The sequence below is a fragment of the Manis pentadactyla genome, chromosome 4 (assembly GCF_030020395.1).
Source record: "Manis pentadactyla isolate mManPen7 chromosome 4, mManPen7.hap1, whole genome shotgun sequence".
Lineage (NCBI taxonomy): Eukaryota > Metazoa > Chordata > Mammalia > Pholidota > Manidae > Manis > Manis pentadactyla.
This window is the reverse complement of record NC_080022.1, coordinates 148,372,519-148,400,389: the sequence shown is the minus strand read 5'-3', so window position 1 is coordinate 148,400,389 and position 27,871 is coordinate 148,372,519. Positions and strand designations below refer to the sequence as shown.

The 27,871-nt window shown below is 51.1% G+C and overlaps 1 long non-coding RNA gene across 1 annotated transcript; it reads right to left on the bottom strand.

The window, feature by feature from the left end:
- Nucleotides 1-15,701: 15,701 nt before the first annotated feature.
- On the bottom strand, nt 15,702-21,336 carry LOC130683688 (uncharacterized). Its single transcript, XR_008997572.1, has 3 exons — nt 21,223-21,336; nt 19,595-19,852; nt 15,702-17,910 (listed from the first exon to the last, which is right to left on the bottom strand). It is a non-coding gene; the product is annotated as an uncharacterized LOC130683688 (long non-coding RNA).
- Between the last annotated feature and the right edge of the window lie 6,535 nt (nt 21,337-27,871).

Here is a 27,871-nt window from a genome sequence, read left to right as displayed (position 1 = left end):
TCCTGGAGTCTGGGTCTTTTGCTAGGTTTTCTGTTTTGTTTAGCTTTCCACCCCATCCCTAACTCAACTGCCTCTTCTCTATTTGTGGAGGGGTGGGAACCAACATATACTGAGCATCTAGTAGTGCCAGCCACTGTGCAGGTGATTTATGCCAGTTATCTCATTCTATCCTCAAAAAAACAAAACAAGCTAATGTGGCAGGCATTCTTCTTCCTACGTTGAAGATGAAATTGAGGCTCACAGAAGTTCAGAAACCTGTTCAATATTGCACCACCAGAAATCAGCAGAACCAGGTAGGGAACCCACTGTTCCCCCTGCTAGCTAGTGTGTTTTATCACTGTCCAGTTCACCATGTGGCCTTCAGCAAATGGTCCTCTCTAGACCTCGGGCTGCCCCTCTGTGAAATGGAGAACGCCTGAACGACACTCAGAGGCCAGTGACATGGCATGGGTTATTCTGCCCGATGGGGAGACTATGAACTCATTATAGAAAGGTCAAAAGCAAATGGCAAGGGTGACAGTGAGGAGGAAAGGGAGCACATAGGGTAGGGGAGCTGGGAGGGTGGAGAGACTGATGGGGGACAGAGGAGGGCACTGGCACACAGGTGTGCTTGCTGGGTGGGCAGTTCCCAGGGCCAGTCAGTCCTGGTCTTCATAGCAACAAATAGGAGGTCTGCTGTTTTCTCCCCTCCCTCCTGATGGAGTCATCCAGTTGCTGGGCATTGCAGAAACCCACCTTTAGAGCAGACCTCAGAGATAGAAAGTTCCTGTGAACCAGAAAAGCCCTGTGTGATACCTGGGTCTTGGGTCTTAGCATGCCTACAACTCCTGGTATGTGTGCGGTGGGGTTAGAGGGGAATTCTCTGGATTGGCCCAGCCCTCTGCGATGTTACCAGGTCTTGAGACTGCTCAGCCACACCCAACTGTCAGGGTGAGAAAGGGAGAGGGGGAGGGGGCTTCTGTGGGAGCAGCAATGAGGTAAGGTGGAAAGCCACTGGTTGAGGTCAGGAGACCTGGCTGTCATCTTCCATTCCCACACCTCTTAACCTTATGACCTTGGTGAGCCACCTTACCTCTCACTTCTGAAAAATAACACAAAGCTATTGTTTGGAGGTTTACCATTTTCTGGGAACTGATCTAAGTACTTTCCATGTATTAACTCACTTAATCCCAGGAAGAGCATTATCCTTACTTTACACCCACGAAAATCGAGGAGAGTTGTGAAGATCAAACAAGAGTGACAATCGAGCCGTTTTTCCAGTATGTATGTGTGTGCATGTGAAGGAGGGCTATGTGTGTGTGAGGGGAGGACTGTGTGTGTGTAAGGGAGAACTCTGTGTGTGTTTGAGGAAGAAGTGTGTGTGTGTGTGTGTGTGTGTGTGTGTGTGTGTGTGTGTGTGTATGCGTGGAAGGGCGAGGACTATCATTGTAGAACTCAGCTCTGCCAGGGCCCAGGCAGAAGCAGCCTCCTGAGCCCTCAGGGAGCCTCAGGGAGATACTGACGCCCTCCGTGGTCCCCTGGGAGGCCTCCTGGCCCTGGCCGTGCCTGACCACCACACATCCATGCATTCACTCAATCCACAGATATTTGGGTGGATCATGGGCCAGACATGTTCAAGATGCCAGGACCAGAGACAAGACAGAGAGCATTCCAGCCTTTGGAGGGCCTACACATGAGACAGAGAAACAGCAGTTTAAAAAATGCAGCATCTATGTTAAAACCTCATAGAGGAAATAAGTGCTTTGGAGGAAAAGAAAGCAGAATTGGGGGTTCCACACGGATGGTCAGGGAGGCCTGCTCACATAGATGGCATCCGAGCAGAGCCCCAAACAAGGCAGGCAGGGGACCTGCACGGACAAAGGCTGTGCAGGGGGACCAGCTCAGCAGGTCCAAGCAGCTGCAGAACAGCCCGACTGAGGAGACCAAGCAAGCAGGGCCAGGTCACCAGTGGCCTGCAAAGCACATACTGTAAGCACGGCAGGGTGCCTTAAGGGATTTTGAGCAAGGGGGTGACATTATCTGGTGACAAGCAAGAAGTGACAATGTACCTGCCAGAGTGACCTTTCTAAGATACTCATTTATCTCCCAATTCCTAGTCCCACCCTTTCATAAAACTCTTTAGAGGCTCCTCATGGCCTCAGGATAAAGGCCAGTCTCCCAGGTGTGGTCCTGCCTCAGTGGCCTCCCAGTCATGCCTTCCCAACCCCCCACATACACCTTCCTTATTGCCCCTAAACCTTTAGCCTGTAAACCTACTCGCGCTGTGTAGAATACCCCCCTCCCCACCTAAGCTGTACAACCCCCACCCACACCTCCATCTCAGCCGTCATCTCCCTCAGGGAGTCCTTCCCAGCGCCCCCTGCAGGCAGCAGGAGAGGGCCCTGCACTTGGCCCTCCAGCCCGTGCTGATGGCTGTCAGAGCGTCTATCCCGGGAACAGTAATTACCTGTTCTCTCACGAGTCTCCACCACACGCAGCAAGCTCCTGTGGGCGGGGACTAGAAATTATGGCCAGTACGTCTCCATTCCCTAGAGTTGTGCCTGACAGATGCCTAGCGGGTGCTTAGCAAACACTGAACGGATTAGTAATATCCAACCCCAGCTGCCCTCTCTCTCCCACGTCTGCTCCATGAGGCTTCTGGTTCCCAGGGTCGGGGGAAGGGCCTGAGGAGAGAACCCCTTTTTTCTTCCCCAGGTAGAAGTAGCACAGGCTGGACCAGGCCAGCTCTGAGGGGGCCTGGGAGCCAAACGTGAGGCTGGCTTCCAGAGGCAACCGGCCCGCAGAGCTCGTAAATGGCCCAGTTACATTTATAGCCGTGTTCTTATTAAGCACAGGGAGAGGGAAAATGAATCATACCCCCTCCTCCCACCCTCAGCCTGGAGAGGTGGATGCCACCAGCCAGCCTCGCCTTAAATCTCAGGAAACTTAAAAGTCACAAGTGCTCAGGGCCAGCCTCGCATCACCAGGGACAGGAGAGAGGAATGCAGCTTCTCAAGCAGAGCCCTGCCCTAGGTCCACCAGGGTCCTGGCCGAGGGCAGGGGCTGGTGGAGTGGGAGGGGGGAGGTACGCCTCCCAGAGAAGTCCTAGGAATAGGGCCCTCGATCCAGAGCTGCAGTGAGTGCTGTGTGACCTCGGGAAAGTCAGGCGACCTCTCTGAGCCTTTGGGTGACACACTTCCTCTTGGTGAACAGAACTAGGGTTTTCTGGGAATGCTCCCACAAGACATGAGGTTTTGCCTCTCTTCAATCCTCCCATTTTACAGAAAGGGAAAGAAGAACCCAGAGGGGACCCTGGTTGCCAGACTCCCAGTAACCACTGCCCTGGAAGATCAGAAGTACAGTGGGTTCCCAGAGCAGGCTGGCCCTGAAGATGAGGCCAGTGATGTTATTTACAACCAAGTCTTCATAGCAACCTCACCTAACTGCTAATCCAAGAGCCATGGTGCCCATTGCCCACCTGGAACAGAACAGGGGCCTTTAGCAAATGTCCTGCCTCCCCTGTGCTTACTTCCCTGGACAGCGTGGGGCAGGGGGGAGGCCGGCCACACCCATTTCACAGGGGGAGTAACTGGGCACAGCCCACCTGCCAGGACTGGAACTTGGATGGGGCCTTCTGCACACCTCAGGCCCCTTGAGCTTTCTTTTTGTATATGTAATTGATTTCAATGAGATTTATTGGGGGTTTTTAATGCTCTTTTTTTTTTTTACCATGAAATATAATACAAATACCAAAAAGTGAATAATCCATAACTGTAGAGCTTAATAGGTTATATAAAATGAAAACCCAGAAAACCACTTCCCAAGCTCCAGGAAATAGGATGTTGTCAGAAGCCACCCATACTTATGCCAGCTCCTCCCTCCCCACTCAGGAAACCCACACGCTGGCCTTTAGGAGAGGATTTTTTTCTATCCTGTACTGAGCCCACTTACCTGGGAATTCAAGAGAATGAAAAACACTAACCTGGAAGGCAGGAGGCATGGATCTGCCTCCACTCCCTCTGAGGGCCTCGGTTTCCTCTTCTGTAAAGTAGGGGATTGGGCCCATCCAGCTGGAACAGTTGAGAATCCTACACCAGCAGGAGGAAATCCTGCTGGGAGATCTGTGTGTACAGGGGTGAGAAGCAGGTATCAGAAGGCACCTGCACATACCTTCTCGAAGTGCTGCTTCCTTCCTTCTTCCTCATTCCAGGGAAGGGGTGGTGTCCCCTTCCACCGGAGTGCTACGACCATGGGGAGCCTCTTTCTGTCTCCTTGGAGATGGATTTGGGGTTCCTGCCTGCCTGGAGATCTGTGGGAACCCTGACATTCTCCAAGCTTATCTCCAACCCCACCAGGGAGCCTTTTGGTCAGTTCTGAGTATTTGCCTTAAAAAAAAAAAAAAAAGGAACTCAGAGGCTAAGCAGAATTTCTTTCTTCCTGTCATCACAAGCTCTACTATGCCCTCCAGTCGTCTGCCGGTGCCAGTCCCAGTCTGGCTGACCCGCATGCCAGAGTTCTGCAGCCTGAAGGGAGGGAAGTTCACACCTGCACAGAGGAAGGGGAGAAGGGAGAGAGGGTGGGGAGGCGGAGCCAGCACTTCCTGAGCCCCTACTGTGTGCCAAGCACTGCAGAGGCACTTGGCATTCATCTACTTGGTTGAATCAGCCTCCTCACACATTTGGAAACAATATTAACACCTCCATTTTCCCAAAGGAAGACATGAGTCTTGCAGTGTAAGCAGCTTGCCCCAAGTCACACTGCTCAGAAGTGGCAGAGGCAGGCTTAGAAACAGGGCTGCCTGACTCCACAGCTCTTCAGTCTCACCCCATGCCCAATCCTGGCATGGAAACAAGAAAAGAAGTCAATCTCTGAGGCCTGGCTCCTTCCTGCTCTGGCAGGGAGGTAATGGTGCTGGTGAATGAACGGGTGGATAAGTTATCAAAAGAAGCCAGGGGTGATGGAAGGTGAAATGAATTGAAGGAAAAATGAGAGTTGGGCAGGGGTGAGGAGGCAGGCAAGGTTTCAGAGAACAGGCTGAGGTTTCCAGCTGGGAGAACTCAGCAGATGGGGGAAACAAAATCCAAGATAGGAAAGAGCAGGCACCATGGTAGAGGACCTTTGTTGTGAAAACTTTAGCATCTTACTTTTCACTTCTTTATCCTTTGCAGAGGGCCTGCTATGGAGTGTGAGCTCTATAAATGGTGGATGGGTGGGTGGATAGACAGGAGGATAGATGGATGGATGGATGGATGGATGGGTGGATGGATGGGTGGATGGATGGATGGATGGATGGATGGGTGGATGGGTGGGTGGATGGGTGGATGGATGGGTGGATGGGTGGGTGGATGGGTGGATGGGTGGATGGATGGGTAGATGGATGGGTGAATGGATGGGTGGATGGGTGGATGGATGGGTAGAGGGATGGGTGGATGGATGGATGGATGGATGGATGGGTAGATGGATGGGTGGATGGATGGGTGGATAGATGGGTGGATGGATGGGTAGATGGGTGGATGGATGGGTGGATGGGTGGATGGGTGGAGGGATGGATGGGTGGAGGGATGGGTGGAGGGATGGATGGATGGATGGGTGGATGGGTGGATGGATAGATGGGTGGATGGATGGATGGAGGGGTGGACAGATTGGTGGATGGGTGGTCAGCTGGGAGAAGGGAGGGATGGAAGGATGAGTACATTCACAGCCAAGGATCCTCTGGGTCTCCACTGCATTCCAGGTGGGGATGGAGAGACACACACACATCTGGAGAATACTACAAGCAAGTCACATTGTCCAGAGAAGCCTAACTAGGCTTCCACAGACAGTATTCCTGGATCTGGAACTCCTCCTGCGCCCCTCCTCTTTTCCCCTCTCCTGCTTTCCTACTCTGAACCCTCATTTCCTCCTCTGTCTCCTTTCCCCATTGGCCTCCAGACCCCAGGAGGCAGGATGCTTCTTGAGCCTAGGAACAATGGCTGGGAGCTCTGAACCCCTTTGCCCACACCAGTAGCTCCAACTGGCAGAGTGGGGGGCTGGCACTGAGGCGGGTCCAGACTGCCTGGACCTATGTCCTGGGGCTCACTGCGGAGCACCTGCTGAAGGAGAGGAGCCCAGTGGGGCCTGATTCACACCTCTGGAAAAAGCTGAAACAGTCCAGCCTCCCAGCCCTGCTGGGCCCCTGCTGCCCAGCCAAGGTTAAGGCCATGGCTTCTCAGCAGTAAACTGTGATTGCTCCATTGCCTTTCCTGCTGGAGGATTTTAGTTGAATAATTTTGCATGATCTCAGCACAGCATGAGAGTTCCAAGCTGAGGATGAAGGGCTTGCACCATGGGGGATGTGTAGAATTGGAATCGAAACAGCTCCTTAGAAGCTGGCCTCTGCCAAGGACTGGAATTTCCTGTACCCATGGTTGCTGGCCACCACTAGTTACAGCAGCCCCTCCCTCTGTGCACTACTCTGAGTGGCCCCCAAAGGGAAAGGGCCCATGGGTGGCTCCCAGCCTGTGTGGTCGTTGGTGGGTCCCATGTTTAATGTGGGTCCAGTGTTGATCAATGTATCCAGCACTGCACTGGCATTACCTCACTGAATCTCCACCTCCTCTAGCCTGCTCCCCCACCCCTCCCCCACAACACATACACCGTGGAAGTAGGCATTGCCATCCCGATATGCAAAGAGGAAACAGAGGCACAGACTTGCCAGAGATCCCCAGCCATTAAGGGCCGATGGAGCCAAGCTCAAGCCGAGGGCTGACAGACTTTAAAAGCAGGAATGCTCATAACCTCAAGAGGAGGCTTTGGATCTGGGTTGGGGTGGAGATTCCAACCTGGAAGACCACTCTAAGAGATGAGCAGAGTCCAACAGTGGAATCTAAGGCATTTCCCTGTTGGAGGAGGAATTGGGAAAGAGGGAAGTTATAAATAAGATCTGGAAGGAACTTAGAGCTGCCAGGACACTTAGAAGGCTTGGAATCATCTTCATTTTAGAGACGAATTTCACCATCACCCCAGAGAAGTCAAGTGGCTTGGACAAGGTCACACAGCAGGGGAGCTGAGACCAGAGCCAAGTGCTCCCAAACCCCATAACCCACAGTGCGCTGGGCTTCCCCCTTCCCATAAAACTAGCCCAGCTCCAGCTCCAGCAAGGCCGAGTCAGGTTGGGGCCCAAGGAGGAGGGGTGGGGGAGTCTCAGGCTAGGCCTAGGCAGGGAGGGTCACCTCTCCTGCTGCCCCACCCCCACTCATTGCTATTCCTGGCATCACCCCCTCGCTCCCCTTCCTGTGGAAACCCAGTGATGCTGAGAGCTGGAATCTGGACGGTTTCCCAGCATTTGGACTATTAATTAAAACTAATAAATCTGCCACTTGGCATTGGGTTGAAGAGGAAAAACGGTGAAGTATGAGAGGGAGAGGGAGACTCCGGAGTAGGATCCCCACACACATAGCCCTGCTGGGGTCTTTTCCTTTCGGTTCTGCCCCCTGAATTATTTTCTCTATTGGCTGCTTATTCATTCCACACTTGATTCTCCCAACTGCCAGTTCCAACCTCTTCCTAAGCACATTCCGCTTCATTCCAAGGAGGGGTCGAAGACTTGTTTCCACCATCCCCTGCCACTTCATGGGACTGAGCAAAAAGCATGCAGTCCAGCTGGGGCAGACCTGGGTTCAAATCCCAGCCTTGCTACTTGCTTGCAGTGTGACCTCTGGTAGTAATTTTTCCTCCCCAGGCTTCCCTTCCCTCACCTCTAAAACACAGATTATATTTCCTACTTTGAAAAATTAATGTGAAGATGACATGAGAAAATACGTACAAAAGAGCCTGTTACAAACTATTAAGTGATCTCTCTCTTTCTGGGCCTCCGTAAGTTCCTACCTTGATCTCCAATTCTTTCTTTCCATCTCCCTAACTCCCAGAGATTCTCACAAACATTCTAAATCATATATTAATAATAGAAGTAATATCACCTCATATCAGTAAATCATATTTTAATTTACAGAACTCCCTCACTAGACTAGGGGCTACTCTGGGCAATGATAGTGTTTGATTCATCTTGGATGAATGAATGAAATTATTTTGCATCTGGAGGAGACGTGTATTCCACTTGTCTGCCCAATACTCTGCCCCTTTCATCTAGTAATAACTTCTTTTCTTAGGGAACTGTATCTCCCCACTGCACTGTGTTCCTTCTGCTTCCTGATACAAATAGTCATGTGACCAGGCTGATCCAATCAGAGCCTTCCCCAGGATTTTACCCCCTGAGATTGGTCATGAGGCCAAAGGATGATTAGAACTGTCTATGGACACAGCTTCAGCCTTTCTCACTGGCAAAGAGGAAGTCTTGTGCACAAAAAGACAGAGATGAGAGATAAAAAGAGGGTGCCCATATTCATTGGTCCTGGCCTTACTATGACTGGGTTATGTGAATAAATGAAATTCCCCATTTGTTTATTTAACAATGAAACTGGGATCCTGCCATTCACAGGGACTGACTCACAAAACACCTATTATCTCATTTAATCTTAACAACACCCCAAGCCAAGCCAGGAGGGATTTTTATTCCCATTTTACAGATGACAAAGTTGAGTCTTGAGAAAACAAATTTATATCTGAAGACCACACAGCTGGTAACAGCGGAACTAGAACTGATAACAATGACTAACATTTATCTAGATCTGCAGGTGCTGCGATTAGGGGCTCACATGTATTATTCCATAATCATAACCCAGTGACGTCCCTGCCATCAACATCTGTCGTTATCCAGATGGGGAAACTGAGGTTGGAGCAGTTAAGTAAACTACCCAAGGTCACCAGCTAGTCTGTGGAGTCAGCCTAGGTCTGTCTGCCCAGAGCCAGTACCACTAGCCATCCCACTGCACTGCCTCCAAGGCCAGGACCCTTTCCAGCCTCCCAGAGGCTGCCTTTCTGGGAAAGGAGCACCTTTGGGCAGTGGAAGACTAAGAGCACAGGGAGATAGTGAGGTGCCAGCTGCACACATGGCTTTGTGCAAAGGCTACAGGGACACAGAGAAGGCCAAGCCATGTTCCTTATCTCAAGGAAATCCAAAACAAGTCCATACTTTCCATGCTGCAAAGTATGAAGGTCCTAATGGAGGCACAGGTGAAGTTCTCTGAGACCCAGAGGAGGGAGGGTGACTCCAGTTAGTGGATGGGTAGGACCCAGGAAAGAGTCACAGGGAAAGTGGCACTTAAGCATGACTTTAATATAGGTAATATGTGTACCTGCGGACACAGTGTGGCCATCACATGGTGGGCACCACAAGCAGGGGGAAATGTGCAAGCGAACATCTCATGGTGGGATTACAGTGGTGTGGTGGGGTACTGGGAAATGGACCCAGTTTTCTGAAGGGCAATGTGCATGAATGCTAGAAGACAAAGATCCGATCGGAGGAGCGAGTCAGAGGCAACAAGTCAAGGGCCCTGGATGCAGGATTTAAAGTCTGGACTTCATGCAGAGAACAATGGGGAGGCACTGGGGGCTTCTGAGCAGAACAGCGAGACAGCCTGGCCGGAAGGTTAACAAGGCAGCTACACCTAGGACAGAAGAGAGGAAGGAACTGGCTACCCCTAGCCAGTTAGGAGGCTAACAAGAAAGGCAGTGAGGCCTGAAGCAGCCCAAAGGAGGGCGTGAGGAAAGAGATGGCAAGTGAACCCAGCGACACTGTGGAGGTGGAATCATCAGGAAAGAGCATGTGTGGTGGAAAGAGCTCAGACTTGGGAAACAGGCTGGGCTTGAACCTGGGCTGCCTGTCTCCAAGAGCTGATGGGCAGGTCATCGGGGCCTGGAACAGACGGCGTTCTGTGAACTGGAAGTACAATTTCACTGGTGCCATCTCAGCAGCTAGAACTCAGTTGGACAGCTAGGATGGGTTCAATGAATGCCATGGAGATGATGGGAAGATACATGGACAAGTGAATGAATGATCTGTGAATGAGTGAACAAATGAATGAATGAGGGGAAGGAGGCAGGAAGCGAGGCACAGCAGCTTTGAGGGCTCCCCATGGAGTGCCTGGCTTTCTGAGCCTTTTTCCCACCTCCCCCGTACTCACTTCCAAGCCTGAACACAGCCTTGGGCGGAGCCAGGGTTTCCACAGAGGCAGAGCATTAAATAGAAGAGGGAGGGAGAGGGAGGGAGGAGGGAAGAGAGACCGGAGGGCGGGAAAAATTCAAGTGTAAAGAATGGCTTGCATCCAACTACCAGCATTCCTCCTCCTCCTCCTGAGAAATGAGTACTTGGAAGCAAATGCTGCTTAAAACCCAGTTAGCCTGGCTGTGATAAAACCATGCTCTACATTGGTTCCCCACCAGCCCTGCCAGTTTGGGGCAGGGATCGGAGGCCACTCCCAGGGCTGGGACCTCAGGCTAGCCAGGGACCACCAATGGCCCACTGCTTTCTTGATGTGGGCAGGCCAATGAGGCCAATGGGGTCTGAGCACGTGTGTGGCCTGGGAACTGGGACTGTTGCCTCCAGGAAGTCTTCCTGTTAGAATCAGTCCTTTCCTTTCAAATTGTTCATCACCAGTCAATAGTCACACTGTAAATACTATTACTGTATAATAACTGTGCAACATTGTATACACATTCTCATTTGATCTCCACAACAGCATTGCGGTCTTTCCCCATTTCACAGATAGACACCAAGATGCAGAGAAAGTGACTCTCCCCAGTTCCCACGTAAGGTAGAAGCTAGTCTGACGTGAAGCACAAAGAGGTGTCTGGCCACCTCCCACAGCCCCTCTCACATTTGTCCAAAATGGGACTTGGAGGGGAGAACCAATGCAAATCAATCCTCCTGCCAGGAACAGAGATGGCACCCAGACGGCAGTGCAAGCAGAAAAGTCCCCAAAACAGTCACAATGATGAGGGTTCACATTACTGAGATTTTCTGTATGTCAGGCCTTTGTATGCACTAGAAATGAATCGACTCATTTAATCCCAGTAACAACAGTTATTATCCACTCCACAGGTAAGTCTCCAGGAAGGTAAATGACTGGCCTAGAGTCATACACAGACAGGACTCAAACCCAGACAGGTGAGCTCCAGAGTCCGTGCCCTACCCCTCCAAACATACTCTGAGGGAGTCTGCCCCTAAGTCCCCCAGTTAATTAGATGGGGACCGTGACAGTATTTGCCACACAGTGTGAGTACAAAAAGCTAATTGAGAATATGGCTGTGGGAGCACCCCATAAACTATCAAGTGCTGTGCAGTGGATGTTACCATTATCCCAGGGGCTTGAGTGGCAGATAGAGAGCCATTTTTTGTTCAAAAGACAGGACAGGAATTGATATAGGTGGGTGAGAGGCCAAGCAGGTGTATGGGACAGAAAGGCAGAGACTGGGGCAGGAGGTGCTAGAACAGTACAGGGTGGAGATGGACAGAAGTGGCACTGAGTGCAGACTAGAGTTCCTGGGGGCCTGCTGTCTTGGGCAAGTCATTGCCCCTCTCTGGTCCTAGTTCCCTCCTCTGAAAATAAAGTGGGGAGGAGAAGTGGGGATGTGCAGAGTGGAGTGAAGATGCTCCCTAAGGTCACTTCCAGACTTACTGCTCTGTTTTGATTTTCCAGAGAGCTGGCCTGTAGCACAGTGGAACACAGGGAACAGATTTTAGGGTTGGGGCATGGTACAACAGCCAGCTCTCTACGAGCTTCTCGCGAGCTTTGCTACTGGAGGCCCAGAACTCCAAGAAATTGTAAATGCCTCCAGCTTCCCGACCTCCATCCCACCCATCCCAGACTCTACTAACTTCCTGAAGATACTGAGAAAATGGAGCATTGAGGAGATACCACATGGAAAAGTCAGCGACCTCCTCTGAGCCTTAGTTTCCTCATCTGTAAAATGGGGGTAAGGGGACTAAGGCAAGGTGGTGGCTGGGGTCCCTTCCAGCTCTGCCAGCCTAGGGTTCTGGCCTTCAAATGAAGCTTATTTCTCCACAAGGTTATCTGCTTATTGGGGGACAGCAGTTAGGGGAGGGTACAAGCAGGGTTAACTCAATTCTTCCTGGGGTAGGGCACCCTTCAGAGGGAGATGAGAAGGGAGATGGGAGCCACATGGCTGTGGAGAGGAGGATAAAGTAGGCTTTAACACGTCCATGCTAGATTCTGGACCAGTTTGATGCAGGAATACCACTTCCTCCAGGAAGTTCCCAAGATTGTTCTTGGTGCTGACCCCTGAATACGTGACTGTCATACCCATCTCCTTCCCATCTCCAGCCTGTTTTAGTCCAGGTGCACCCTGCCCTGCAAGTCCATGTCTTCCACTGGTTGACCACACGCCCCCTCTGACCCCCGCCTGAGGCCTACTAGAGAAACTGCAGAGTCAGAGCTTCTGTCCTCTTTTTCAATTTCTTCGGCTTTGATTTTTGCAGGTCCTTTGATAGCCTGTGGACTTCCAGGCTCTGGTGAAGGGCATCTCTTTGCAAGGAAAAAATAATTGAAGAGAACCCTGGGAAACAATACAGAGCCTGCCTCCTTCTCTGGCCCAATGTTCCGGCCAGGCCCAGGGAAAGAGCCTGTGACCACAGGGCCCCTCAGAGGCCACCCACTGTGCGAGGTTCCCAGTGTGCGCAAACAATGAGGGCTGCCAAAATCAGCTTACAAAAAGTATGGTATATATTACATCTTAACATTTAACAATTTAATGCTTTAACACAAAAATTACAATGTAATATAATTACCCTATTAACAAGATAATTACAGGTTTATTTTTAATTAATTCATAATACACTGCAGATGGTGTGGTCTGGTAATAGGACCAAGTTGAAAGTTATAGGATGAACTGTTTCTTTTGAGCGGGTCAGGGTAGCTCTGAGACAGGAGAAATAACCTCATGTGGGAAAATATCAAGAGTTGAATGTGAGAATATGAGGCACAGCCTGAAAACTTCTCCTGACCCTTCAGCCCCACCCCGACTCCCTTGTTCCATAGCAAACACTGCTCCCCAAAATGCCCACTCCCCCAAGATACCCTAAAATATAGACCAGGGAGGAAATTCCTAGATGAACCATCCAGACTCCTCCGTTGACCAGATGGGGGACCAAGGCCCTGTGAAGCAGAGAGAGCACTGAATTGAGAGTCAGGAGGCCTATTTTCAAACGCACCTCCTTCACTTATTACTTAAGTGACCTCCAGAAAGTCAGTTCACCTTTCTGAGCTTCAGTTTCCTCGTTCATGAAATGGGCACAAATGAAGCCCAACTTCTGGAGCTGCAGGGAGGTTTTAAGCAATAGACACAGGTGACATGATTCCTGCCCGGGCCAGATGAGGGCGGCATCAGCAGGGTTAGCCGCAGAACTGAGATTACACCCAGGCCTGGGCGCTGTGCATCCCCTGCTCTCACCCGGTCCCCCTCAGCAGAGCAGCAAGGGGGGTTGGAGGGTCGAGCAGCCCCCGATTCTGGAGCCAGCAGGGAGAAGCTGTGTCACCCGGCACAAGCCATATCTCCTCCACGAAGCAGGCTTTCACCCTCAGACATGAAATGGGGGAGCTTAAGGTCAGGGAGGAACTGGCCAACTGAGAGGTATAACCCTGGGGCATCTTACCCTGCTGCCATCATATCTGAGAAAGGCCATCTGCACCCAAAGGCATCTCCCTATGTCAGAGGGTGACACTGGCTCCAGGGTTGGGGATTAAGACAAATTGGGGGTATTTTGGAGCCATCACAGAAGGTTCCCCCAGCAAGCCTGACTCTGGACCCCAAAGTCCCAGAGGCCTGCTCCAAAACAATCTGCCCATTTTCCTTCTGTCCCACAACCAGAGAAAGCAAATCCCAGGATTGCAAGAGTGTTGAATAGAATAGTAACACCCAATCCCCAGCCTCTCAGCCCTTCCTTAGGAGAAGGCAGGTAGGGAACCAAGAAACAAGTCAAAGGTGTTCAGCAGGGAAGGGGCTCCTTCCCTGGCCCCCAGCCGCCTGGAGCACAGGAAGACCGCTGGGCCGGGAGCTGAAAGCTTCACTTCCAGTTCCGGATTCAGTCTGAACCGCACCCTCTCCGGGTCTGTGCTGCTCGTGTCCCTCACCGATCCCTGCTCCCTCATCCACACCGCTACTGAGGCCAGCCTTCTAGAACACAGATGTGGTCCCCCACTTCACTCCCCACTGACTGCAGATGAGTGAGAGAACCATGTGGCTGACACCAGGCTCACCTTTCTGGCCCTTACTCCTTCCCATTCTCATCACTAAGAGCCGAGGCTCTGCCAGGCCATTCCCCTCCCTTCTCTAGCCTCTACACCCTCGGCTCTCCAGGAAGACTGGTGTGCTTGCTCAGGTCAAATCCACGCCCCTGCACTGAACAAACGTCCATCCTAGCCTCTGGGGCCTTCCTCAAAGGCAGGACCCCACTCCCTCTCTCAATGCCTATGGTGGACCTGCAGGCCACTAGTGATGGGAAAACAGCTTTTAGCGGTTGAGTGCTTTGGAGGTCAGCCCCTTCTCTTGTGGGGAGAAGACCTGGAAGCCTGAAGCTCCTAGGCAGGGAGGAAATGGACCCCAGCCCCAGGCCATAAGGTGGAAAAGAAAGAAAAAGCCACCTTCCTTCCAAAGGCTGCAGGGGCATCAGTGCTTCAGAGAAAACCCTGATTCCGTCAGAGTGAGAAGATCCCAGATGTTACAGGACAGACCAGCTACCTGGGCCCCAGGACACATCCTACCATAGGTCTCACTGCCGTTCCTCACCCCACCAGTCATCTTCCTGTTGATGCGGTCAGTAGCTGAGCCCAGGCTTCTCGAATCATCCAGCTTGGCCCCAGGGCTTATCCCAGTATTGTCCTGCACATCCCCTAACCAGACCCCATCTCCCACCCCTTCCCACACAGCCTGACCCTTCCTCCAGAAATCCCTCTCAACTTCCCATGGGTCATTAGCAAATGCAGTCAACCCTCCACCTCTTCTCTGAAGGTTCCCTTCACCTTCTTGTTCAAAGAAAACTGGTCCTCCTCTGAGAACACACGTTCTCCTCCAACCCTCTCAAGTGGTATCTATTTTCTCTCACACTATATATGCCTCTTTGCTCCTAAGTTTCATTTCCCAGCAGTTTCCGCGGCTTCTTCCTTGAGCTTCTTTGGAGGGTGCTACGTCAGAGATCTACCACCCGCCTCCGCTCTGGAGGCCGCCAGGCCCAGAGCTCCTTCCCTGATGAGCTGTGCACTCACTCACCATCTCCTCCACCAACAAACACCCTTGTCTCTACTGTGAGCACTCTGACCTTCACCTCCTCTCCTTCAGCCTCACCTCCTCCAGCCCCCAATACCAGCAGTGCACTGACCTCAGTGAGATAGCCTTCCACTTTGTCACAGTCCAGCATCCTTAACATGTACAGCCTTTCTAGCCCAGAGGCCGTGGGTCAGCACTCCAGCCATTCCACTGCAAGAGTTCCCAACGGCTTCGTCCTTCTCTGCCTGTCACAGTACCTGGCAAGACCCCGACTCTCATTTAACCCAACTATCCACCTACTTTGTGCAGGCCCCTAATAGCTGAAAGCCGCTAAGGAAAATCAGGCAGTCATATGACTGGACCTGCTTCATGCTCACGGGCTCTTAAAGCTGCCAGACACTCCCAGTTCCCGGGAAACTTCGCTTTCTCACTACCTGAGACAACCGCTTCCCACCTTCTCTCCTCTAATCTCTAACACGTCTCTCATCCCTCTATTCTCATCTGATGATTCTGTTTCATATTTCATAGGAAAACAATTGACTCAGAAATAAAAAATATCCACTTCTCTCTTCCTCACCTGCATCTCAACCCACATGCCCCATCCTGCCTCCCACAGAAATGCAAGTAGCCCCCACCCCCATCTACCACCAGCTTCCCCACTGAGCCCTCTGTGTCACCTCCTGCCAGCCCAAGGACTTTGCACCTATCATTGTCCATCCTTCCTCGCTCTGCTGGAACATTCCATCACCACACAAACAAGCCTTGGTAGAGCGCATCTTAAAAATGCCTCTCCAGCCCCCACATCCCCACCTGTAGTCGCCCCATTTTTCCCACTTGCCTTCACAGCAAAACTCCTCCAAAGAGTTGCACATATTCACTATCCAGACTCCTTTCCCCCCATTCTTTCATTATCTCCAATCAGGGTTTGTCGTCACCTACCTACTGACACAGCTGTTACCGAGGTCACCAATAACCTGCACTTAATGGAAGTCCACTTGTGTGTCCGCACCTGGCTTGATCTCTTGGGAGGACTCCTCATGGTTGACCACCTCCCCCCTTTTGAAAGCTATCGCTTCTCTTACGTTCTGCAACACACTCACCTAGTTTTCTTCTCCCTTCAGGGCCATTCTTTCTCTTTCTCCTTGTCAGGCTTCCCCTCTCCTGGGGCCTAAATCTTGGGGTGCCCCAGTCCCTGTAAGCTTTGCACGAACCCTCTCTCCTCGGGCAGTCTCAGCAACTCACACTGCCTTCTGTGTCATCCAGAAGCTCACTGCCTTCACATGTGTATCTGCAGCTCTGACCCTCCCACAGGCTTGTTTACCCACCTGCCTGTTCAACATCTTCCCTTAAACATCTGAGGCATCTCAGACTCAACTGGCCCAAAAAGGAACCTTTGATTTCCCCTACAAACCCATTCCTTCTTCTCCCAATAAGCCTCTGTGACTCAGGAAGTAGCACCACTCCCCACCAGGGGCTCAGATGCACGAAGAGTTGCCCTTGATTCTTCTTTCTGCCACACCAGACAGTGAGTCCCGTCAGCTCCACCTCCTCAACACATCCCCAAACTGACGTTTCATCACCACCTCCACTGCTATAGCCCAGTGCTAACCTCTCACCTGCACTGTTACATCTGTCTCCCCCTGGCTTTCCTGCTGCTTCATAAACTTCCCAGAGTGTAAATCGGGTCCCACTGTGCCCCTGCTTAAACTCTCCAGTGGCTTCCTGTTGCAAGCAGCATAAAACCCCAATACCCAATCATGGTGTCCTACAACAGGCTCACCTGGAAAGACTCTGTGATGGGACGCAGCATGCAGGAAGTCTACTGAGGAACTCTCATGATCACGCCTGTGGAGCAAGGGGAGGAAGGGAGGGCAACACTGAACTGCGACAGAGTTGTAACAGAGGCTTCAGTCAAATCCCACAGGAGCTCTGGAGCAGGGCTGGCCCTTTAGAGCTGCCCCAGGCAAGGAGGTCAAGCCTCATACCCTGCCTGACTGATCTTGGTCGGTTGTGGGCTGTCTCCCCCCAGGCCTTTCCCTAAACAGAGCAGGCTGACTGCGCTCCCAGAGAGGCCCTCAGCCAAGAGTTCCGGCCCCTGGAGGAGTGCAGCCCACCACAGCCTCCACTCCACGTGGCCCACAAGACCCGCCTGATCTGACTCCTCACCCCCATCGCATCTCCTGCCACCCTCCCAGGTTTACCCACCATCATTCGGCCCCTAAAACTTGCCAAGCGGAAGAACTTTGCTCTTGCTGCTGCTTCGGTGTCTCTGTTTCCCCATCTGTAAAATGGAGGCAATCATTGCCCCTTCCTCACTGGGTGGTTGAGAGGATTGAATGAGTCGGTATGTGTAACGAGCAGTGCCCAGCATGTGGAGGAGCGATGCAATCAGAAGCAATGACGGCGACTGTGACGATGTGATGATGAAGGAGGAAACGCTCCCTTTTCCTTGATGATCATCCTAAAATGCAGAGGGCAGCCTCTCCACAAAAATGTCAGGAGTGCCAAGGCTGAGAAATCCTGGTTTGCATGTTTATTCTCTGTTCCTTCCACAATGAGAGGGTCTGTCTTATTATCTTATATCCACAATATCATTACCTTGTAGATGCACAGTAAACATGTTGACTGGCAGGGCCTATATGTACTCAGTATGTAGTTAGATGGCCCCAAAATGTTTGCTGAGTGACTATGTGATGAACTCAGGGACTTAAGAGATATGCAGTCTTGATGAGTCCTTTAACCTCTCTGAGCTTCAATCTGTGATTTGCTCATCTGTGAAATAGAATAAATATTCATTTATTTATGAATAGTAATATCACTGAGTTCCTGCCTATCCACTCTGCAGAACCGTTTTGGGGATTACAGGGGCTCTGTGGATTCATTCTTTGGGACTTGCTGACATGCTACCTCCCCAGTGAAGTCTTCCCTGATCCTCCCACTCCCCAAGCACACTCCTACACTAAGTCTACCCTTCCTCAGGTTCACGAAGCTCCGTGTCCACACCTGCATGGTAAACCTATTGGCTTGAAATGCCCGTTTAGTTCTCAGCCCTATCACATCCCCCTGCTTTTATAACAAATAGTTTGTAATGGCTCCTTTACAATCCTGAAATGAAATTCATGGATAGCATAACCTACCCAGACACATCATTTGAAAATAAATCAACATAATGCCCTAACTGTAATATAAAAGTAAAATGAAGATCATTTATAATAAAATATGTATTTCGATATGTAAATGCTCAAGTTGGATGACACCAGAAGACATAATGAAGAAGTCAGAGCTCTGCACCCACACACTGGATCGCCACGAGGGCCACGGCCCCACGAGCAGCCTGACACTCAGGGATTGTATCTGAGACTCAAATACCACAAAGAGCCTTGCAATCAGCAATGTGATTTTCCAAAAATGATGAATAACTCTTGGCAATATTTCCAACAGAACAGAGTACAATCTTTCTTCAATTTACATGGTAGTTGTATTCCAGGAAAATTCAGTGTATATTAAATCCGTGACACAAATACTTTATGTTTATATATAAAACAGAGTTAGGTTCCAGGCTCAAATAATCATAAATAGGTTCTTCATTCACTTGAATGTCAACCAGGGTATTTGAAAGTCATGCAGGGTGTGGGCTGATTCTTCACTGTGCTGGACTACTCCATTGTTGAAGGGCTTTTAACAACCCTGGCCCTTCCCACTAACTGCCAGTAGCATCCCCTATAGTAACTATGGCCATGAAAAATGCCACCACTTGTTCCCAAAACTCTCCCTTAGGGATGGCAGTGTCATACCCATGGAGTATTTTTGTTCTAGTTTGTCTCACCCAACTATAGCCACCAAGGGCAGATTCACTTGTCCCGTCCATCAGTGTGACCCCAGAACCTAGAAGAAGCTGGATACATGGTGGGGGCCCGGCACATACCGGCTGCCAGAGTACTTGCCTGCTGCACCCAGACCATGACGCCTCGTCCCAGTATGTGGTCACCTGCAGAGGGACAGGCACCAGCTGCTTCCTAGGCCATGGGCTGGGGGTTTCTTTGGCCCTTGGATGTGCCCATGTGTAGGGCAGGCCAATCATGCCAGGAAATTAACAGCCCAGAGACAACCCACACTGATGAGGATAAGTCTCTGAACTTCTTCCCCTCTCCGTGGGACTGATCGGAGGCATCCAGCACGGTGTCTCAGAGGGTCCCCATGAGCCGAGCCCCAGCTGCCCGCAGAGATAGCCCCACATTAACACGCTCTGCCTGCCCTTCCCTCCCCATCTCATGCCCCACCCCTCAATGCTTCCTGGGATGACTCCCAATACACTACTTGCACCCAGATTCTGTTTCACTTATTATTGATAACCAACAAACTACCCCAAAATGGCTTGAAACAGCAACAATTTCTTATTTCCCTTGATTCTGGGTGGGTCGGTAGGTGGTTTGTCTGAGGTTTTGCCTAGTCTCACCTGGAGGGTCTGCTGAGCTGGGAGGTCAAAGCTGACTGCACCCCGGTGCTGGCTCTTGGCTGGAGAGACTCCATTCTCCTCCTTGAAGCTTCTCACCCTGCAGCAGCTAGAATGGCTTCCTAGCATAATACCTGAGAAGAGTCCCCAAGATGGTAAAGGGGAAAGCTGCAAGCCCCTTGAGGCTGGAGCTCCGGATCTCAAATGCCACTCTTTCCACTGCATTCTGCAGGTCCAGGCAAGTCACAGGCCACTCAGGGGCTGGAGAAACAGACTCTATGAATGGGAGTTGCAGTAAAGGGGTATCGGTGCAGGGATGGGAAGGATTTGTGACCGTTAAACAATCTTCCTTGTGGGCAGGGTAGTCTCACACTAAGACACGTGCCAAATCAAGCACTGAAATGAGCAGATGAACACCGGCCCGCACTGCGGAATAGAAGATGGAAGACGAGGAGGAGCGTGTGGGAACGCCAGTGCGTCCCCAAGCCGCTGGTGCTGCCTGGGGCGTGCAGTCCCTGGACACACGGGCTGGGAGGCAGGCGAGACTGTCTTAGCATCTCTACTTCCACCATCAAACCTGTATTTTTCCACAAGACTGCATAATTCTCCAAAGATACAATTACTTAAGGCAGAACATAAACAGTGTATGCCACACACCCGAGGGGTCTGTAATTCAGACATGTCACCAGGGGTAATTAAAACCTCCTCTGGAGACAGGAGGTCTTGAAGCAGTACCACAGCAGTGTGCCCCTGTGCCCGTCAAGACCAGGGTGGCAGCCGGGAACTCCTCAGGGCAAGAGAAGGAGAAGGTGGCAGCGGAGGAGGCAGCCAGCCAGCCTTGTAGAATTCTCCCGAGAGACCTCGGCCAGAGACCATGGACGCCCACCTGCAGCAGCTGGGGGGAGTCTAACGTCGGCGAGAACTGTTAACACCGAGGGCTGTTTTTAGACCACAGCAGATGGCTGGATCCTTTGCCCGCAGATGGGAGCAGAGAGGTGGAGGGAAGCCTGGCTGGGACAGAAGCAGGGTGTGAGTAAGGTGGGCCCTCCGGTTGGGTGCTGTGTCTACGTGAGGCTGAGGCCCCAGGAGGGAGACACTTTTGATGTAAGGGGGAGAAGGGGCCAGTGAGCCTTGAAGACCTACCTACCTGCTCAGCACCAGGCACTGTGCTGGCCACTGTATACCCATTCTCATCCAGTCTGTCCCCATTTCATAGATAAGAAAGCTGAGCCTCAGAAATGTGAAATGCTACGTTGAAGGACAAAGTTGCTATGAGGTAGAGCACGTACCAAGGTCTCTGATTCCAAAATGGAGTGTCCAGAGAAGAACAGGGGGGCAGTGGAGTGTCCGGACAGGAAGAAAAGAGCATGCTCTCCAGGAAGGAGGAAATAGTTCTGCCTTGAAATGTGTGAAGGCCAATCACAGAACAGAGACATGCCTAATTTCGATGTCTCCAAGATCAGAACCAGGCCAGGGAGTGGATGTTACCAGGAGATAGGAGATAGATTTCAGTTTGAAATAAGAAAGAACTTTCTGACAGAACTGTCCTTCTCCAAATAAATGGGCTGCATGGATAGGTAGTGAGCTCCCCATCCCTGGAAACATGTAATTAGCACACCCTGGCTACTCACCATGAGAATTTCTGTAGAAAGGTTAGACCTGCTTCCCACGCAGTCTCTTGGAGCTTGAGATTCTCTGGGAGTGGCTGGGGTGCCCTAGCTGGGGTGCCCCTGCTGTACAGAGCCAGAGTTGGGGCAGGAGAGACTTGGTAATTAATGGGGCCTCTGGACCCAACTTTCTTCCCTGGCCCCACAGAGCCTCAAGACAGCCTCATCTCACCTGTTGTTCTGGCAGAGCCGCTGGCTGGGGGAAAGGGAAATCAAGAGGCCCCCAGCCCTGCCTGCGTGCTGAATGGCAAGGGGCTAACCCTCTGACCCTTCATCAAAGGCTCGGAGCACAGTGGCTGCATGGATGCAGCTGTTTTCTCCAGCTATTACTCTGGAGAAAGTTCCTCTGGTGGCAAGAGGCAAGAGGGGAAGACAGAGGCAGCAGACATGGAACGGTCTTGGACGAGACCTAGGCTCACAGAGCTTCGGCCACCTGGGAGGCCCCTCAGCCAGGCTTGGAGCTCTAGTGCTGGGGCAAGGGAGGGGGACACTGGAGAGCTTGATGTCCAGGCCCCCACAGTAATGGGGACATGGACCATCAAGGCCACAAGTCTTTGCTTCCCAAACACACCCCCTATTCTCGGGGGGTAGGGATGGCACACAGGGGCCATCTGGAAATTGTGGGAGAGGCTGCTGTCCACCCTGGGACCCCTGCTATCCCCTATTCCCCTCAACCATGTCACCCTGTGTTCCCTCTGGGAGCCAACAGCCCCAGAAGTGGAGGAAGGGTAGTATATATAGAACAGCTCCACTCTCAACCTGCAATACCATTCCCACCTTCAGAATTTAGGTAGGATTGTTGCCATGGGAAGAATGTCCAGAGCAGGGTGGGCTAAGAGCCCTGGCAGCCCTCCTTCCTTCACCCCCTGATGTTCCCCCACCATTTAGAAGCGCCTGGGCCCAGGCAGGAGTTGCAGGCCCTAAACCTACCTGTTGGGAGGCATGGGAGGCTCCCGTCCAAGGAGAAGAGCCCAGCGGAGGAGACACAGACCCTACCCCGAGGGGCTCCCAGTCTGATGTGGGAGATGGAGTTCTGAGGTCAAGGACCCTGTCTGAGGGGAGAAGACAGACACAGAGATGGACTCACAAAGCCTCACACAGCGCGAGAGCCCCCTGCCCTCTGTCACAATTGTACATATCAGTGCTGAGAAGAGCAGCGTGTTGCAGAAGAACAGACCAAGCTCAATCCTGGGGCTGCCCCTGAAGAAGTCAAGTTCAGAAGTGGCTTTACTTCCTCTAGACACTTAGAGCACAGAAGCGCTGGTCCACACAGCTGTGGGAGCCGAGGAAGAGCATCTTATTAATTTAATCCTTAAGCAAATTTACAAAATTGTCGTGGATTTGCAAGAAGCCGAGGGAGGTGGTTTCTGGGGGAAGCGTGCAGGGAGGGAAGAGGCCGCCTCGCAGCCCCTTCCCAGCGCCGCCTGGTGGAGCCCTGCTGCTCTGCGCCCCTCCTCTTCGTGCCTTCTCTAGCAGAATCTAGAAATCGGTCAGCCACATCAGCCACTAATAGAAATGATTCTAAGATACTGAAAAAGTGCTTCCAGCATGCTGAACACTGAACATACATTAACTCATTTCATCTTTTTTTTACATTTCTTTCACCTTTACTGAGGCATAATTGACAAATAAAACTAATCATTTCATCTTCATAAATGAGGCAGGTGCTATTGGTATTATTATCCCCATTTCACAAATGGGAAAACTGAGGCACAGAGAGCTCAAGACACTTATTGCCTAAGGCCATGTGAGTGGTAGAGACAGGATGGGACCTGAGCCAGGCTGTCTGGCACCAGAAGTTGGCACTGCTAACCTCCTGGCTTTTCTACATCCTCTCTTGCCTCTCCCTGACTTTTCCCTTCGGCATCTGTCAAAAGAGGGAGAGACCAAGGAGACCCAGGTTCCTTCCTTCCATCCCCATGGGGATCATGCCAACTACCTGGCCCCAGGGGCGGCGCCAAGTGTCACCCTCGCCATACCTCAGCCAAGAAGCACCTCTGCCTTTCAGGGCCAGGTGAACACCTTCCTTCCACCCTCTCTTGTCCTCCACCCAGCCCTTCCATCCTCCATTCCCCCACTCCATCCTGAGCCATGGGACAGATGAAAATCAGTGCTTCCCTTCAAGATGGGGGGCCTCCCAAGAACGTGCACGTGTGGTCTGAGTCTTCCCCACAGCCCATCTAGGTCCCCGAGGAAGACACAGCCTCTCAGACGGGGCCAGCCCCAGGCCTTAGAGTCTCGCAGTGACACCCCTGTTTGCATGGTAAGACCTGTGCTCAGCAGCCTTCTGGTTTGCAGAGAAGGCCTCTGTGAGCCAGCCCCACCCAGCCCTGGCTGACTGAGTTCAATTCCCATGGAGGCCCAGGACAGTTAACCCGTTTGGAGAGTTCATTGATTAAGCATGGGTGAGAAATGAGAAATGCCTGACCAGTCAGCAACCCCACCCGGGCCACCATCCCTGGTCAGCTCCAGTGCCTGCATCCAACAGATCCCTCATTAGCATCTTAATGTGAGGAGCATATGCAATGAGGCATCAGAGAAAATCCCCAGCATTTAAATTCATTAACAGTGGCTGGAAGTCTTCAGTGCGGAGGTGGAATTATCCCTAAACTGCTTTTAACTTACCAGCTGTGCACTGATGGCAAGGGAGGCTGGCTCTAGGGTTTGGGGCTGCAGGCAGGTGCCGCCGTCTGGGGGCCCAAGCTCAACCCCAGGGATGCTGAGGATCCTGGCTGGAGGGCTATGTTTTCTAGATGCTGTTCGACATCCTAATGATAAGTGAAAAATTCAATCAACCAGCTGGCTTGTCCACTTAGGAACAAACAGCCGCCTCGACTGATATTGATGTGGTTGCGCATTTCAGGTTAAGTTTTGTGACCCAGCTTCTCTCTACCCGGCATCTGATGGATGAGGGAGGAAATGTCTCTCCTCTCCCTGCGTGGCCTCCCTCTGCCTGGCCAGACCCTGCTCATGCATCAGTCGCCCCCTCCAGGAAGCATTTCTGACACTCTCCTTTCCCAAGCTGGGTTTGGTCTGTCCTTTTTGTCTCCATCACTCCATGCACCCACTATCCCAGAATGCAGCCCACAGTGCCAACCATGACCTTGCTAGGATCTGTCTCCACAGTGTGCTCAAGAATCCTGGAGGGCAGCATTGACCTCCATGTACCCCAGAGTCTAGCCAGCACCTGGCACAAAAGATACACTCCACAAAGATTCACCGAATAAATTAATTGATCAATTAAATGTTCCTCTTTGCCTGCGGTGTCGATCACAATGCCTGACTTGTAGTTTCTCAATAAATATTTGCTGAATAAATGCTGAGCGACAGCTTAAGTGGTAGCTGCAGGGATGGGGTGAAGGTAAGGAGGCTAGGATTCAAGAATTCAACAAATATTAATTGAGTAACTAATCAAAATGATGGTTAATATTTATATTGGACTTCCTATCTGTAAAGCACAAATTAACTCATTTGATGTTTATAACAACGCTGTGTGGAGGATTCTAATACCATCCTTATTTTACAGGTGTAAAAATTGACGCACAGAGAGTCTAAACATGTTTCCCAAGGCTATTTAAGCAGTGAGTAATGGATAAGGGGTCTGAACCTGGGGGGTCCAGCTCAGGGCGGTGTTGCCCAGCAGAAGTGTAACATGAGCCATGTGTATGATTTTAAATTGTCTAAGAACCCCATTCTAAAAAGCTAAAATAAATAGGGGTAAGATTAATTTTAATAAGATATTTTACTTAACCCACAGATCCAAAATACTATCATTTCAACATTTAATCAACATAAAATAGTTTTTTTGTTTGTTTGTTTGTTTTTAGGAGAGCAAAGTACAGGCTTTTATTTAGAGATACAGTGAAAGGACAGAGCTCCCGGCTCACGCCAGGAGGGGACAAGAGAGTCCCCATAAAATAGTATTAATGAAGTATTTCACATTCTTGTCCTAATGCTAAGCTTTCAAAATCCAGTGTGTATTACACACTCACAGCACTTCTCAGCGTAGACCCTCAGTTTTGCAAATGCTCAACGGCCACATGTGGCAAGCGCCTACTGCATTGGATGACACTGGGTGAAAGTCTGGATTCTTAACCACTGCATTCTACCTACCTCCACCTCCCTTAGTCTGGCACAGTGCTAGACACTGAGCATACAGAGATGAGCCACGCACAATCCCTTCAAGGAGCCCACAGTTTGTTGAGGAAGGTACACGGGACTCAGCAATTCACTATGGTAAGTGTTGGTAAGGTAGGATGTGATGAGACCTTAGTAGGAGCATGGTGTTGCAGACTCATACAGAAGGGGCACCTAATCGAGCCTTGGGGGTAGGGGCCACAGGCAGTCAGGGAAGCTTCCAGAAACCAGATACCTGCAGTTTGGATTGCAGTTAGCCAGGTAAAGGTCCAGCCAAGGGAAAGTGGGCAGCAAATTCATGAGACTGCAGGCAGTTCATTCAGAACAATGAAGTCAGGAGTCTGAAGTGGGTGGCAGTGTTGGAAGTTGAGGCTGGAAACACAGTGGCCAGAACATGCTGGCTTATACGTGAGCCACTCTGAAAGGGTTTAGACCTGACCCTGAGGAATACAGGGAGACACTGAAGGATTCTAAATGAGGAAGTGATGGAATCAGACGTACATTTCAGGTGTGAGGATAGAGAGGTTAATACTGGAGATAGGAGGCCAGGACCAGGGTCTGGGGGATGGAGCAGAGGTCATGACAAGGGTACAAAGGAGATGAAGAAGTAAAGTCAACAGGACTTAGTACCTGTTGCGTGGTGAAGATTGAGTGGAAAATCTGATCCCTGGGTTTCTGATGGAGCAAGTTAGTGGACAGTGGGGACATGGCTTGGGAAGAAGCCCACAGAGGTAGAGAGCAGCTATGGGGAAGAGGATGCCGATTGGATTCTGTTGTGTTGGGTTTCACGTAATAGATGGATAGGCCTTAGGATAGCTTAGGAAATAAGGCAGGGCTAGGGGTATAGATCAGGGACTTCAGTGCATAGGTGATTTATTGGGGACAAGTGGCAGAGTCTCTGGACCCCGCCTTTTTTGGAAGACGGCACACACACAGGATATGGTCACAAATTCTCCTGTGGTTAAATGCAATTAAGTGAAAGGAAGAAAATGTCTTGAGGATTTAGATCCAAGGATATATACCTGTGTTATTTCATTTAAGTTGTGTTAATATTTAAGGGGAGTAAGCAATGGAGGCCCAGAGACATCAAGTGATTTGTCTTAAGGCACACAGCCAGTGGTCAAGCTGAAGCAAGAATCTGGGTCTCCTGACAGGAATTCCAGTGTCCTTTCATCCAGCCAGCCAGCCATTCAGCAGTTACTTATTGAGCAGCTACAACATGTAATACACTAGCCACTGGGGATGCCTGGTTGAGCTCTGACATGCTATGTCCAGAATTTCAAGATGAGAAAGGGCCTGGCAGAAGGGAGGGGAATAGTGGTATGAACAAGACCTGGCAGGGGGAGCTAGAGATGCAAGGCAGTGAAGAGGGGGCTTGCGCCAGCAGTGAGTCCAGGCTGGGGACAGGTACAGCAACAGTGGGATGAAGGGTTGGAGTTTTTGCACAGCCCTGGCTCACAGACCCAGACACCACATCTTTCCACACCACAAATGACTCCACCTGGCCCTAATGCCAACAGAAGGGCCTGGGACACACAAAGAAGACTTATTAAAACAACCAGGCCCTCCCGTGTTCTGTTCCTCCCAGCACCTCGTTCTGTGGCTCACCTTGGAATGAGGCAGGAAGAACAAGCTCTATGGCCCCAGGCTGGAAGCGGGAGAACTGGGCCTGAGGGCTGGCTCAGCCACGGCTCACGGTGTGGCCTTGCCTCTGTGCGCTCCTTAGTGCAGGGGGACACTGGACTGGATATGCCCTGTCCCATCCCAGATGAGCCTTGGAGTTACCTCACCGCTTGTCAGCACACAGATACTTACACCCTAGCTTGGGGAATCAATGCTTCCAGGAATGGGGATCAGTCAGGCTGGGGAAGCTGTGTGATCTCTGAAGTCCTCTTTAGCCCTGACCTTCCCAGAGCTTACGGGACACACCAGGGGCAGAAGAGGAGGCTAGGCAGCTGTCAGACCCAAGTCTTGGAATCCATGGTCTTCTTCACTCTCCCACCTGGTCAGCAGGGTACCATTTACAGATGAGAAAGGTCAGGAGCACAACTCAAGGGCAAAGCACATCACCCCAGGTTTCCCATTTTCAATGGACCAGGTGACCTTCCAAGTTTGACAGGTTTAGGAAATAAAATGCAGGATACCCAGTTAAACTGGAAATTCAACAACAAATAATTTTTTAGAAGAATTATATGCCATTCAATACGGGCCAACAATTAGAAAAAAGGATCTCCTAGCCTCTGGGCCTCAGAAAGCAGGAGGGTCCTTCCACTGAAACTCTCTCTCTTGCTGCCTCTGAGAGGTGTACAGGACAGGCTATTTCAGATTGAAATACAGGCATAGCTTACTTGATTGTGCTTCACAGATGCTGCATTTTTTGCAGATTGACAGTTTGTAGCCACCCTGCAGCAAGCAAGTCTATTGGCACCATTTTCCAACAGAAAATGCTCACTTTGTGTCTCTATGTCACATTTGG